Raw genomic sequence first — 14,842 nt, 5'->3', positions numbered from 1 at the left:
CTATTCTCACCTTTTGTTTTCCATATATATATATATATATATATATATGTATGCATGTTTAATATGCTATGTATATGTGTATATGGGTTCACTACGATCTCCCGGCGGCTGGCCTCCCGGCGACCAGCATACCGGCGCCGGGAGGCCGGCCGCCGGCTTACCAACAGTGTGGCGAGCGCAAATGAGCCCCTTGCGGGCTCGCTACGCGCGCCACACTATTCTATTCTCCCTCCAGGGGGTCGTGGACCCCCACGAGGGAGAATAAGTGTCGGTATGCCGGCGGTCAGGCTCCCGGCGCCGGTATGCTGGTCGCCGGGAGCCCGACCGCCGGCATACTGAAGACCACCCGTGTATATGTATGTGTGTGTGTATGTATATATATATATATGTGTGTGTGTAGATATATGTATATATATATATATATATATATGTGTAGATAGATAGATATATATATATATATATATATATATATATATATATATATGTACACACACACACACACACACACACACACACACACACACACACACACAAACACGCTAGTTTTACGGACCCAGCATATACTGGATCACCTAAGTCCCCACCCGCGTGATTGGCTCCGCCCAGTTCTGGAAACCCCCCCATGCAAATCCTGCGTTTGCCACTGCACAGGTTCTCAAACTCGGTCCTTAGGACCCCACGCGGTGCATGTTTTGCAGGTCTCACAAAATCGCAAGTGAAATAATTAACTCCACCTGCGGACCTATTAAAATGTGTCAGTGAGTAATTAATACACCTGTGCACTTGCTGGGTTACCTGCAAAACATGCACTGTGTGGGGTCCTTAGGACCGAGTTTGAGAACCTGTGCTTTAGAACATAGGTTCTCAAACTCGTTCCTCAGGACCCCACACAGTGCATGTTTTGCAGGTAACCTAGCAGGTGCACAGGTGTACTAATTACTCACTGACACATTTTAAAAGGTCCGCAGGTGGAGTTAATTATTTCACTTGCGATTCTGTGAGGAGACCTGGAAAACATGCACTGTGTGGGGTCCTGAGGACCGAGTTTGAGAACCTGTGCTCTAGAACAGTGGTTCTCAAACTCGGTCCTCGGGACCCCACACAGTGCATGTTTTGCAGGTAACCCAGCAGGTGCACAGGTGTATTAATTACTCACTGACACGTTTTAAAAGGTCCACAGGTGGAGCTAATTATTTCACTTGCGATTCTGTGAGGAGACCAGCAAAACATGCACTGTGTGGGGTCCTGAGGACCGAGTTTGAGAACCTGTGCTCTAGAAGACTGATAGTACTCCTGTTAGTAAGGTGGATATCTGATTGGTTGCTGTAGGATAGGTAGAGCGCTGATTTGTTGCTGCAGGCAAAATCACTTTTCTTTAAAAGTTTTCATACTTGTCACTTTATTGCAGGGTCAGAGCTAAATCAGCAAACTTATTATCCTTTATTTATATGGTGCCACAAAAGATTTGCAGCGTCCATTACACAGTACATAAAGCAAAACAAGAAAGCAGTGACTTACAGTTCAAGACGATATAGGACTCAGGGTATATAAACATATAGCTGCATCAGCAGGCGACACTGACATCATACCTCTCAACAACTGTGCCGAATACAGCTGGACAGTCCTGCTAATTGAACCCTGTCTCACCTGGGGGTGGTGGGGGGAGAGATTGGGAGAGCCAGTGATCACTGCTGCTCTGCAAAGCAGCCGGTAGTCACTGAATAGATGCCGTGCATGTGAAGGGAGGGTTAGCTGGGGGCTGCTCAGGAGGTGAGGGTGTGGTGTCACATTGCTAGGCCCTGGCAACCCCTCCTGAGGCCCTGCCTCTTTTCAGTCATGGTCGCCCCTCTGCATACCCTCCAACATGACCCATTCCACTAGGTACAAAATGCTCTGTTCCTGGTTTTTCTTGCCAGTGGCAGTTACAGAGGTGGGGTTGCAGCACATTCCAAAATTCAAACAGGGGAGCCACACCAACTGTCAGTGAACCCTGGCCAGTGATGTTTGGGGCAGCAGTTGGTGTGGCTCCCCTATTTGAATTTTGGACTGTGCTGCAGCCTCATCTCTGGAGCCACCACTGGAAAAAAGTCCAGGAACAGAGCATTTCTCTATCGTCCTTGTGGATGCTGGGGTTCCTGAAAGGACCATGGGGAATAGCGGCTCCGCAGGAGACAGGGCACAAAAAGTAAAGCTTTCCGATCAGGTGGTGTGCACTGGCTCCTCCCCCTATGACCCTCCTCCAGACTCCAGTTAGATTTTTGTGCCCGGCCGAGAAGGGTGCAATCTAGGTGGCTCTCCTAAAGAGCTGCTTAGAGAAAGTTTAGCTTAGGTTTTTTATTTTACAGTGAGTCCTGCTGGCAACAGGATCACTGCAACGAGGGACTTAGGGGAGAAGGAGTGAACTCACCTGCGTGCAGGATGGATTGGCTTCTTGGCTACTGGACATCAGCTCCAGAGGGACGATCACAGGTACAGCCTGGATGGTCACCGGAGCCGCGCCGCCGGCCCCCTTGCAGATGCTGAAGTAAGAAGAGGTCCAGAATCGGCGGCTGAAGACTCCTGCAGTCTTCTAAAGGTAGCGCACAGCACTGCAGCTGTGCGCCATTTTCCTCTCAGCACACTTCACACGGCAGTCACTGAGGGTGCAGGGCGCTGGGAGGGGGGCGCCCTGGGAGGCAAATGAAAACCTTTTTTGGCGAAAAATACCTCACATATAGCCTCCGGAGGCTATATGGAGATATTTAACCCCTGCCAAGATTCACTAAATAGCGGGAGACGAGCCCGCCGAAAAAGGGGCGGGGCCTATCTCCTCAGCACACAGCGCCATTTTCTCTCACAGAAAGCCTGGAGAGAAGGCTCCCAGGCTCTCCCCTGCACTGCACTACAGAAACAGGGTTAAAACAGAGAGGGGGGGCACTGTTTTTGGCGATATTGAGATATATATAAAGATGCTATAAGGGAAAACACTTATATAAGGTTGTCCCTATATAATTATAGCGTTTTGGTGTGTGCTGGCAAACTCTCCCTCTGTCTCCCCAAAGGGCTAGTGTGGGTCCTGTCCTCTGTCAGAGCATTCCCGGTGTGTGTGCTGTGTGTCGGTACGTGTGTGTCGACATGTATGAGGACGATGTTGGTGAGGAGGCGGAGAAATTGCCTGTAATGGTGATGTCACTCTCTAGGGAGTCGACACCGGAATGGATGGCTTATTTAGGGAATTACGTGAGAATGTCAACACGCTGCAAGGTCGGTTGACGACGTGAGACGGCCGACAAACTATTAGTACCGGTCCAGGCGTCTCAGAAACACCGTCAGGGGCGTTAAAAACGCCCATTTACCTCAGTCGGTCGACACAGACACAGACACGGACACTGAATCCAGTGTCGACGGTGAATAAACAAACGTATTTCTCATTAGGGCCACACGTTAAGGGCAATGAAGGAGGTGTTGCATATTTCTGATACTACAAGTACCACAAAAAAGGGTATTATGTGGGAGTGAAAAAACTACCTGTAGTTTTTCCTGAATCAGATAAAATAAAATGAAGTGTGTGATGATGCGTGGGGTTACCCCGATAGCAAATATTGGCGTTATACCCTTTCCCGCCAGAAATTAGGGCGCATTGGGAAACACCCCTTAGGGTGATAAGGCGCTCACACGCTTATCAAGTGGCGTTACCGTCTCCAGATACGGCCGCCCTCAAGGAGCCAGCTGATAGGAAGCTGGAAAGATATCCTAAAAAGTATATACACACATACGGTGGTTATACTGCGACCAGCGATCGCCATCAGCCTGGAGATGCAGTGCTGGGTTGGCTTGGTCGGATTCCCTGACTGAAAATATTTTATTCATATAGAGCATTTAATAGGATGCATTCTATATATATGTACGTGAGATGCACAGAGGGATATTTGCTCTCTGGCATCAAGATAAGTACGTTGTCCATATCACCCAGAAGATGTCATGGACACGACAGTGGTCAGGTGATACAGATCCCATACGGCACATGGAAGTATTGCCGTATAAAGGGAAGGAGTTAGTTGGGGTCGGTCCATCGGACCTGGGGACCACGGCAACAGCTGGGAAATCCAACCTTTTTACCCCAAGTTACATCTCAGCTGAAAAAGACACCGTTTTTTCAGCCTCAATCCTTCCTTTCCCATGAGGGCATGCAGGCAGAGGGCCAGTCATATCTGCCCAGACATAGAGGTAAGGGAAGTAGACTGCAGCAGGCAGCCCCTTCCCAGGAAAAGAAGCCCTCCACCGCGTCTGCCAAGTCCTCAGCATGACGCTGGGGCCATGCAAGCGGACTCAAGGTGGGGGGGTAGTCTCAAGAGTCTCAGCGCGCAGTGGGATCACTCGCAGGTTGACCCCTAGATAGTACAAGTATTATCCCAGGGGTACAGATTGGAGAGTCGAGACATCTTCTCCTCGCAGGTTTCTGAAGTCTGCTTTACCAACGGCTCCCTCCGACAGGGAGGCAGCATTGGAAACAATTCACAAGCTGTATATCCAGCAGGTGATAAATCAAAGTACCCCTCCTACAACAAGGAAAAGGGTATTATTTTTCCACACTATATTGTGGTACTGACGCCAGACGGCTTGGTGAGACATAGTCTAAACTGAAATCTTTGAACACTTACATAAAAGGTTCAAATCGAGATGGAGTCACTCAGAGCAGTGATAGCGAACCGGAAAAAAGGGGACTATATGGTGTCCCTGGACATCAAGGATTACCTCCATGTCCAAATTTGCCCTTCTCAACAAGGGTACCTCTGGTTCGTGGTACAGAACTGTCAATATCAGTTTCAGACGATGCCGTTTGAATTATCCACGGCACCCCGGGCCTTTTACCAAGGTAATGGCCGAAAAGATGTTTCTTCAAAGAAAAAAGGCATCTAAATTATCCCTTACTTGGACGATATCCTGAAAAGGGCAAGTTCCAGAGAACAGTTGGAGGTCGGAAGAGCACTATCTAAAGTAGTTCTACGACAGCACGACTGGATTCTAAATATTCCAAGAATCGCAGCTGTTTTCCGACGATACGTCTGCTGTTCCTAGGAATGATTCTGGGCATAGTCCAGAAAAAGGTGTTCCTCCGGGAGGAAAAAGCCAAGGAGTTATTCGACCTAGTCAGAAACCTCCTAAAACCAGGCCAAGTATCAGTGCATCAATGCACAGGAGTCCTGGGAAAAATGGTGGCTTCTTACGAAGCGATTCCATTCGGCAGATCTCAGGGGATTTGCTGGACGAATGGTCCGGATCGCATTTTCAGATGCATCAGCGGATAATCCTGTCTCCAAGGACAAGGGTGTCTCTTCTGTGGGGGCTGCAGAGTGCTCATCTTTTAGAGGGCAGCACACTCAGCATTCAGGACTGTGTTCTGGGGACCACGGATACCAGCCTGAGAGGCTGGGGAGTAGTCACACAGGAAAAAAAAAAAAAAATTTCCAAGGAAGTGTGGTTAAGTCTGGAGACTTCTCTCCACATGAATATACTGGAGCTAAGGGCAATTTACAATGCTCTGAGCCTAGGAAGACTCCTGCTTCAAAGTCAACCGGTGCTGATCCAGTAGGACATCATCATGGCGGTCGCCCACGTTATCAGACGGGGCGACACAAGAAGCAGGAGGGCAATGACAGCAAGGATTCTTCGCTGGGCGGAAAATCATGTGATAACACTGTCAGCAGTGTTCATTCCGGGAGTGGGCAACTGGGAAGATTTCCTCAGCATAAATGAATTCCACCCGGAAAAGTGGAAACTTAATCTGGAAGTTTCCACATGATTGTAAACCGTTGGGAAAGACCAAAGGTGGTTATGATGGCGTCCCACCTGAAGCGCCAGGTCAAGAGACACTCAGGCAATAGCTGGGACGCTCTGGTAACACCGTCGGTGTACCAGTCGGTGTATGTGTTCCATCCTCTGCTTTTCATACCCAATGTATTGAAAATGATAGGAAGGAGAGGAGTAAGAACTATACTCGTGGCTCCGGTTTGGCCAAGAAGGACTTGGTTCCCGGAACTTCAAGAGATACTAAGAAGGGTCTTGATTCGGCAAGAACCGTGTCTGTTCCGGGACTTACCGCAGCTGCGTTGACGCCAAGGCGGGTGAACGCCGGATCCTAAGGGAAAGAGGCATTCCGGAAGAGGTCATCCCTACCCTGGTCAGAGCCAGGAAGGAGGTGACCGCACAACATTATCACCACTTAGGTGAAAATATGTGCCAGGGTGTGAGTCCAGGAAGGCTCCACGGAAGAATTTCAACTAGGTTAATTTCTACATTTCCTGCAAACAGGAGTGTCTATGGGTCTCAAATTGGGTCCATTAAGGTTCAAATTTCGGCCTGTTGATTTTCTTCCAGAAAGAAATTGGCTTCAGTTCCTGAAGTCCAGAAGTTGTTAAGGGAGTACTGCATATACAGCCCCTTTGATGTCTCCAGTGGCACTGGGCGATCTCAACGTAGTTTTGGGATTCCTAAAAAATCACATTGGTTTAAACAACTCAAATCTGTGGATTTGATATATCTCACATGGAAAATGACCATGCTGTTGGTCCTGGCCTCGGCCAGGCGAGTGTCAGAATTGGCGGCTTTATCTCACAAAGCCATATCTGATTGTCCATTCGGACAGAGCAAAGCTGCGGACTCGTCCCCAGTTTCTCCTTAAGGTGGTGTCAGCGTTTCACCTGAACCAGCTTATTGTGGTACCTGCGGCTACTAGGGACTTGGAGGACTCCAAGTTGCTGGATGTTATCAGGGCCCTGAAAATATAGTTTCCAGGTTGGCTGGAGTCAGGAAATCTGACTTGCTGTTTATCCTGTATGCACCCAACAATGCTGGGTGCTTCTGCTTCTAAGCAGTCGATTGCTCGTGGGATTGGTAGCACAATTCAACTTGCACATTCTGTGGCAGGCCTGCCACAGTCTAAATCTGTTAAGGCCCATTCCACAAGGAAGGTGGGCTCATCTTGGGCGGCTGCCCGAGGGGTCTCGGCATTACAACTTTGCCGAGCAGCTACGTGGTCGGGGGAGAACACGTTTGTAAAATTCTACAAATTTGATACCCTGGCAAAAGAGGACCTGGAGTTCTCTCATTCGGTGCTGCAGAGTCATCCGCACTCTCCCGCCCGTTTGGGAGCTTTGGTATAATCCCCATGGTCCTTTCAGGAACCCCAGCATCCACAAGGACGATAGAGAAAATAAGAATTTACTTACCGATAATTCTATTTCTCGGAGTCCGTAGTGGATGCTGGGCGCCCATCCCAAGTGCGGATTATCTGCAATACTTGTACATAGTTATTGCTAACTAAATCGGGTTATTGTTGTTGTGAGCCATCTTTTCAGAGGCTCCGCTGTTATCATACTGTTAACTGGGTTCAGATCACAGGTTGTACAGTGTGATTGGTGTGGCTGGTATGAGTCTTACCCGGGATTCAAAATTCCTCCCTTATTGTGTACGCTCGTCCGGGCACAGTACCTAACTGGAGTCTGGAGGAGGGTCATAGGGGGAGGAGCCAGTGCACACCACCTGATCGGAAAGCTTTACTTTTTGTGCCCTGTCTCCTGCGGAGCCGCTATTCCCCATGGTCCTTTCAGGAACCCCAGCATCCACTACGGACTCCGAGAAATAGAATTATCGGTAAGTAAATTCTTATTTTTGTACCTAATGGAATAGGTCATGTTGGAGGGTATGATCTCTGGCGCAGCAGATCCTGGCTCAGAGTCGAGAGTTGGGAGGTATGCTGAAATGAGTGGGTGGCAAAAAAAAACGAGGGCTTTGGTGCCACCAAGGGGAGTATGGAGTAGAAGGTGGTTTAAATAAGAGAAGGAAATGTGGCGTGGCTTGACACAGCATGGTGCATACCTCCCAACTGTCCCGATTTTCGCGGGACAGTCCCGTTTTTTGGGGACTGTCCCACCCGCGGGCCACAGTGTCCCGCGGTGAGGGGGGCAGTTAGGAGGTTCCTGCACTCGCTGCTCTGCTTAGCAGAGCAGCGGTGAATAGACGCAGCGTCTATTCAGTGGAGTCAGAGGGAGAGGGGACGTGCCAGCGGCTCACAGAGCACTGGACATGCCCCCTCAGTGACTAAAACGGGGCGTGGCTCGCGATCGCGGGTCCTCCCGCGAAGCCACGCCCCTTTTGTAGGCCACGCCCCTTTCGGAAACACGCGCGGCTCCACCGTGCGAGTGTCCCGCTCCACAAACTATCAAAGTTGGGAGGTATGCATGGTGTAGGCAGCTTCCTGCCAGAGCTCCTGCTAACATCCTGATTTATCTCCTGTTTCCCTGGTGTTATGTGGCTGAAAATTTCTGCAAGAGTGCAGTACCCCCCTCTGCTCCTGCAGTGTGAATTTGGGGATCCTCTGTGCCAAGAGTCCTAACTTACTGGCTGGTGAAGTCTGTGACTGGATCCTGAGGCAGACTCTGCTCTCAGTGTGGCTGTTGCTCCTGCTGCAGCTCTGCCCTCACTCAGCTGCTGGGGCCAGTGTGCTCAGGGCTGGTGAGCTTGTATTATACACAGCACACATTCCACTGCCTGTCCCCTTCTCCCCTGGTGCGGATATTACTGAGCACATAGTATTACAGAGACAACACTCCCTGTGAATTTGGGACAGCGCTTTAACTATAACCGTAGTGCAGGGAAGAGCACTGTATGCCTGGCTCCCTCTCACCTCTAGAACACATTTGCTGGACTCACACGCCTGCGTTCTTTGCATGAGCCGAGCTCCTGTGTGTATAGCTCTGCTCCCTTTCTACCAGTGGATCTTCCTCTTGCTCCTACAGTATATTGCTTCTTCCCCCTGCAGCCATGTTTAATCCTGTTCATACTTCTGGACATTCGGTCTCAATCATCCTGAAGGCTATTGCGGAATCCGAGCAAAGGGTTCTTAATATGTTTGGAGTAGAGACTGTTGCAGGAACTGGTTCTCCTGTGGGGTCCACCTACCCGCCGGTGCTGTTACCCTCGGAACCTTTGGGGGAGCTTGTATCCGTGGGGCCTGCCGCTCTGCTACAGTCGATGCTTAATGCTGGAGGTTCCTCCGACGAACGCATTGTGAACAAAATGGGGGAGTTGCGGATTCTTCCTGCGCATATTCACCGTTATTTGCAGTGTGTGATGGCGCGTGAGATGTCGGTGACTGCCTCCATCTCATCATTGGTGACTGTATGGACCTCCATTGCAATTTTCTTTGAGGGTCAGCAGTGTGACTTTCTTGATAATGGGGGAGAACGGTATTGTATCACTTTGCAGTTAATTGTGATGTTTGGGTGAGGGATGGTTCTCCATTCTACATTTACCGTGGAACTGTGGCCTATCCTCTTATCTATCTGGCTTATGCTGTGCGGGATGGTTGCTGGCTCCACTACCTCCCTGAATAATGCTCGTGTACCGCTAAATGACTTGATTCCAGAGTGGGCTTATCCTCCGGACTGATTTTCTTTCTTTCCAAGTCTGTATGATACCTCACTGGTTACCGGGTCCTTGGCTGTGTTCTATTTTATTGTTGATACTTTCTTAAATACTATGTTCTATTCTGTTGTTTGTATGTCTTACCATTGATATAATTTCGTTATTTGATGGTTCTAAGATATGTTTTATTTGACCATCGCTTATTTAAGGGTTACATATCCCTATATACTGTTGTATCTGTAGGGTGCTACCAGCACTATTCCTTATATTTCCGGGTTGCTTATCATATCTCCATATTTGCATATTCATTTATTATTTTTATATTTTATTGTCATATGAGGGAGATCTACTCTATTTACTGTTCGGCCATATTTCTTCTTTTTATTTTATTTGCCCCAGTCACTTATTTTTGCCATTTATCCTGGTATTAGGGAAGGGAGGGAGGGGGGTGTTAGACAGTTAGGTCACGTAGTTTAATGGGGGGGGAGGGGGGATCCAGGTATACCTAGGTTGGGGATAGGCTATACAGGGTGGGGGGTTTTGAGGTGGGTTGTTTTGGGGGTTTTTGTTTTATCTCTAGGAGAGGCAGAGGTCTTAGGATTTTAATTATTTCTTATCTTCTTTTTTTTTTTTTTTCTGTATACTCAGGCTGGTGTTTTATCTATAGTTTGCAGTACCAATACTTTTGTATTTTCTCTGACGTCCTAGTGGATGCTGGGAACTCCGTAAGGACCATGGGGAATAGACGGGCTCCGCAGGAGACTGGGCACTCTAAAAGAAAGATTAGGTACTATCTGGTGTGCACTGGCTCCTCCCTCTATGCCCCTCCTCCAGACCTCAGTTAGAATCTGTGCCCGGCCAGAGCTGGGTGCTCCTAGTGGGCTCTCCTGAGCTTGCTAGAAAAGAAAGTATTTGTTAGGTTTTTTATTTTCAGTAAGATCTGCTGGCAACAGACTCACTGCTACGTGGGACTGAGGGGAGAGAAGCAAACCTACCTGCTTGCAGCTAGCTTGTGCTTCTTAGGCTACTGGACACCATTAGCTCCAGAGGGTTCGAACACAGGGCCCGTCCTCGATCGTCCGTTCCCGCCGTCGCGCCGCCGTCCCCCTTGCAGAGCCAGAAGACAGAAGAGAACGACGAAAACGGCGACTGAAGACTCCTGTCTTCATTAAGGTAGCGCACAGCACCGCAGCTGTGCGCCATTGCTCCCACAGCACACCACACACTCCGGTCACTGTAGGGTGCAGGGCGCTGGGGGGGGGCGCCCTGGGCAGCAATAAGAATACCTTTTGGCACTAAATACACATAATACAGTCTGAAAACTGTATATGTGTAAAAACCCCCGCCATTAAGCTATATAAAACGCGGGACAGAAGCCTGCCGCTGAGGGGGCGGGGCCTTCTTCCTCAGCACACCAGCGCCATTTTCCCTTCACAGCTCCGCTGGAAGCAGCTCCCCAGGCTCTCCCCTGCAGTATCCTGATACAAGAAGGGTAAAAAAGAGAGGGGAGGCACATAAATTTAGGCGCAAATAAGACATATAAGGCAGCTATTGGGAAAAATCACTCATTATAGTGTAAATCCCTGTGTTATATAGCGCTGTGGTGTGTGCTGGCATACTCTCTCTCTGTCTCCCCAAAGGACTTTGTGGGGTCCTGTCCTCAGTCAGAGCATACCCTGTGTGTGTGCGGTGTGTCGGTACGGCTGTGTCGACATGTTTGATGAGGAGGGTTACGTGGAGGCGGAGCAGGGGCAGATAAGTGTGGTGTCTCCCCCGATGGGGCCGACACCGGATTGGATGGATATGTGGAAGGTCTTAACCGACAGTGTCAACTCCTTACATAAAAGGTTCGATGACGCAGCAGCCTTGGGACAGCCGGGATCTCAGCCCGCGCCTGCCCAGGCGACTCAGAGGCCATCAGGGGCTCATAAACGCCCGCTAGCTCAGATGGTAGACACAGATGTCGACACGGAGTCTGACTCCAGTGTAGATGAGGATGAGACAAATGTACAGTCTACAAAGGCCATCCAATGCATGATTACTGCATTGAAAGATGTATTGCACATTTCTGACGTTAACCCGGTTACTACCAAGAAGGGTATTATGTTTGGGGAGAAAAAGCAGCCAGTGACTTTTCCCCCATCTGATGAATTAAATGAATTGTGTGAAGAAGCGTGGAGTTCCCCTGATAAAAAAATAGTGATTTCTAAGAGGTTACTGATGGCGTACCCTTTCCCGCTAACGGACAGGTTACGTTGGGAAACATCCCCTAGGGTGGACAAGGCGCTCACACGCTTATCAAAAAAGGTGGCACTGCCGTCTCAGGATACGGCCGCCCTAAAGGAGCCTGCGGATAGAAAGCAGGAAGCTATCCTGAAGTCTGTGTATACACACTCGGGTACTATATTGAGACCTGCTATTGCTTCAGCATGGATGTGTAGTGCTGCAGCAGCATGGACTGATACCCTGTCAGACAACATTGATTCCCTCGACAGGGATACTATTTTGCTAACCATAGAACATATAAAAGACGTCGTCTTATATATGCGGGATGCACAGAGGGACATTTGCCTGCTGGCATCTAGAATTAATGCAATGTCCATTTCTGCCAGGAGAGTATTATGGACTCGGCAGTGGACAGGTGATGCTGATTCTAAAAAACACATGGAGGTTTTGCCTCCTCAGGTTCCCTCACAGCCTAAGAAAGCACCGTATTATCAAATGCAGTCCTTTCGGCCTCAGAAAGGCAAGCGGGTCAGAGGCGCATCCTTTCTGGCCAGAGGCAGGGGTAGAGGAAAGAAGCTGCACCAGGCAGCCAGTTCCCAGGAACAAAAATCCTCCCCCGCTTCCACTAAGTCCACCGCATGACGCTGGGGCTCCACAGGCGGAGCCAGGTGCGGTGGGGGCGCGTCTCCGAAACTTCAGCAACCAGTGGGTTCGCTCACAGGTGGATCTCTGGGCTGTACAAATTGTATCTCAGGGATACAAGCTGGAGTTCGAGGCGACTCCCCCTCGCCGTTACCTCAAATCAGCCTTGCCAGCTGCTCCCAGGGAAAGGGAGGTAGTACTGGCGGCTATTCACAAGCTGTACCTCCAGCAGGTGATAATCAAGGTTCCCCTCCTTTAACAGGGACGGGGTTACTATTCCACAATGTTTGTGGTACCGAAACCAGACGGTTCGGTGAGACCCATTCTGAATTTAAAATCCTTGAACACTTATATAAAGAAGTTCAAGTTCAAAATGGAATCGCTCAGGGCGGTTATTGCAAGCCTGGAAGAGGGGGATTTTATGGTGTCGCTGGACATCAAGGATGCTTACTTGCATGTCCCCATTTACCCACCTCACCAGGAGTACCTCAGGTTTGTTGTACAGGACTGTCATTACCAATTCCAGACGTTGCCGTTTGGTCTGTCCACGGCACCGAGAGTATTTACCAAGGTAATGGCCGAAATGATGATACTCCTTCGGAAGAAGGGAGTTATAATTATCCCGTACTTGGATGATCTCCTTATAAAGGCGAGGTCCAGAGAGCAGTTGTTGGTCAGCGTAGCACTCTCTCAGGAGATGTTGCAACAGCACGGCTGGATTCTGAATATCCCAAAGTCGCAGCTGATTCCTGCGATGCGTCTGCTTTCCCTGGGCATGATTCTGGACACAGAACAGAAGAAGGTGTTTCTCCCGGTGGAGAAGGCCCAGGAATTGTCATCTCTGGTCAGGGACCTCCTGAAACCAAAACAGGTGTCGGTGCATCACTGCACGCGACTCCTGGGAAAGATGGTGGCTTCTTACGAAGCAATTCCCTTCGGCAGGTTCCATGCAAGGATCTTTCAGTGGGATCTGTTAGACAAATGGTCCGGATCGCATCTTCAGATGCATCGGTTGATCACCCTGTCCCCGAGGGCCAGGGTGTCTCTGCTGTGGTGGCTGCAGAGTGCTCATCTTCTCGAGGGCCGCAGATTCGGCATACAGGACTGGGTCCTGGTGACCACGGATGCAAGCCTCCGAGGATGGGAGGCAGTCACTCAGGGAAGAAACTTCCAAGGACAGTGGTCAAGTCAGGAGACTTCACTACACATAAATATACTGGAACTAAGGGCCATTTACAACGCCCTGAGTCAAGCAGAGCCCCTGCTTCAAAACCAACCAGTGCTGATTCAGTCAGACAACATCACGGCGGTCGCCCATGTAAACCGCCAGGGCGGCACAAGAAGCAGGATGGCGATGGCAGAAGCCACAAGGATTCTTCGATGGGCGGAGAATCACGTGCTAGCACTATCAGCAGTGTTCATTCCGGGAGTGAACAATTGGGAAGCAGATTTTCTCAGCAGGCACGACCTCCACCCGGGAGAGTGGGGACTTCATCCAGAAGTCTTCACACAGATTGTAAATCGTTGGGAACTGCCACAGGTGGACATGATGGCGTCCCGCCTCAACAAAAAGCTAAAAAAATATTGCGCCAGGTCAAGGGACCCTTAGGCGATAGCTGTGGACACACTTGTGACACCGTGGGTGTACCAGTCGGTTTATGTGTTCCCTCCTCTTCCTCTCATACCCAAGGTACTGAGGATAGTAAGAAAGAGAGGAGTAAGAACAATACTCATCGTTCCGGATTGGCCAAGAAAACTTGGTACCCAGAACTACAAGAAATGATCTCGGAAGACCCATGGCCTCTGCCTCTCAGACAGGACCTGTTACAGCAGGGGCCCTGTCTGTTCCAAGACTTACTGCAGCTGCGTTTGACGGCATGGCGGTTGAACGCCGGATCCTAACGGAAAAGGGCATTCCAGATGAAGTGATTCCTATGCTGATAAAAGCTTGGAAGGAGGTGACAGCAAAGCATTATCACCGCATATGGCGGAAATATGTTGCTTGGTGTGAGGCCAGGAAGGCCCCAACAGAGGAATTCCAGCGGGGTCGATTTCTGCACTTCCTACAGTCAGGGGTGACTATGGGCCTAAAATTGGGGTCCATAAAGGTCCAGATTTCGGCCCTATCTATTTTCTTTCAAAAAGAACTGGCTTCACTGCCTGAAGTTCAGACGTTTGTTAAGGGAGTGCTGCATATTCAGCCCCCTTTTGTGCCCCCAGTGGCACCTTGGGATCTTAACGTTGTGTTGGATTTCCTGAAATCCCACTGGTTTGAGCAACTTAAGATCGTGGAGCTAAAATATCTCACGTGGAAAGTGGTCATGCTATTGGCCTTAGCTTCGGCTAGGCGTGTGTCAGAATTGGCGGCTTTGTCATGTAAAAGCCCTTATCTGATCTTCCATATGGACAGGGCAGAATTGAGGACTCGTCCACAATTTCTCCCAAAGGTGGTATCAGCGTTTCATTTGAACCAGCCTATTGTGGTGCCTGCGGCTACTCGGGATTTGGAGGACTCCAAGTTACTTGATGTAGTCAGGGCTTTGAAGATCTATGTAGCCAGGATGGCTGG

The 14,842-nt window shown here is 49.6% G+C and overlaps 1 long non-coding RNA gene across 1 annotated transcript in view; it reads left to right on the top strand.

The window, feature by feature from the left end:
- The first annotated feature begins 1,216 nt into the window (after positions 1-1,216).
- Positions 1,217-14,842, top strand: part of LOC134911654 (uncharacterized) — a 55,374-nt gene continuing 41,748 nt past the window's right edge. The window contains exon 1 of the long non-coding RNA XR_010176743.1: positions 1,217-1,304. This is a non-coding gene — a long non-coding RNA (uncharacterized LOC134911654). The remainder of the gene's footprint in view (positions 1,305-14,842) is intronic.

Source organism: Pseudophryne corroboree, chromosome 4, assembly GCF_028390025.1.
Source record: "Pseudophryne corroboree isolate aPseCor3 chromosome 4, aPseCor3.hap2, whole genome shotgun sequence".
Classification (NCBI taxonomy): domain Eukaryota; kingdom Metazoa; phylum Chordata; class Amphibia; order Anura; family Myobatrachidae; genus Pseudophryne; species Pseudophryne corroboree.
The sequence above is the reverse complement of the archived record's forward strand: the minus strand, read 5'-3'. Positions and strand labels throughout refer to the sequence as shown.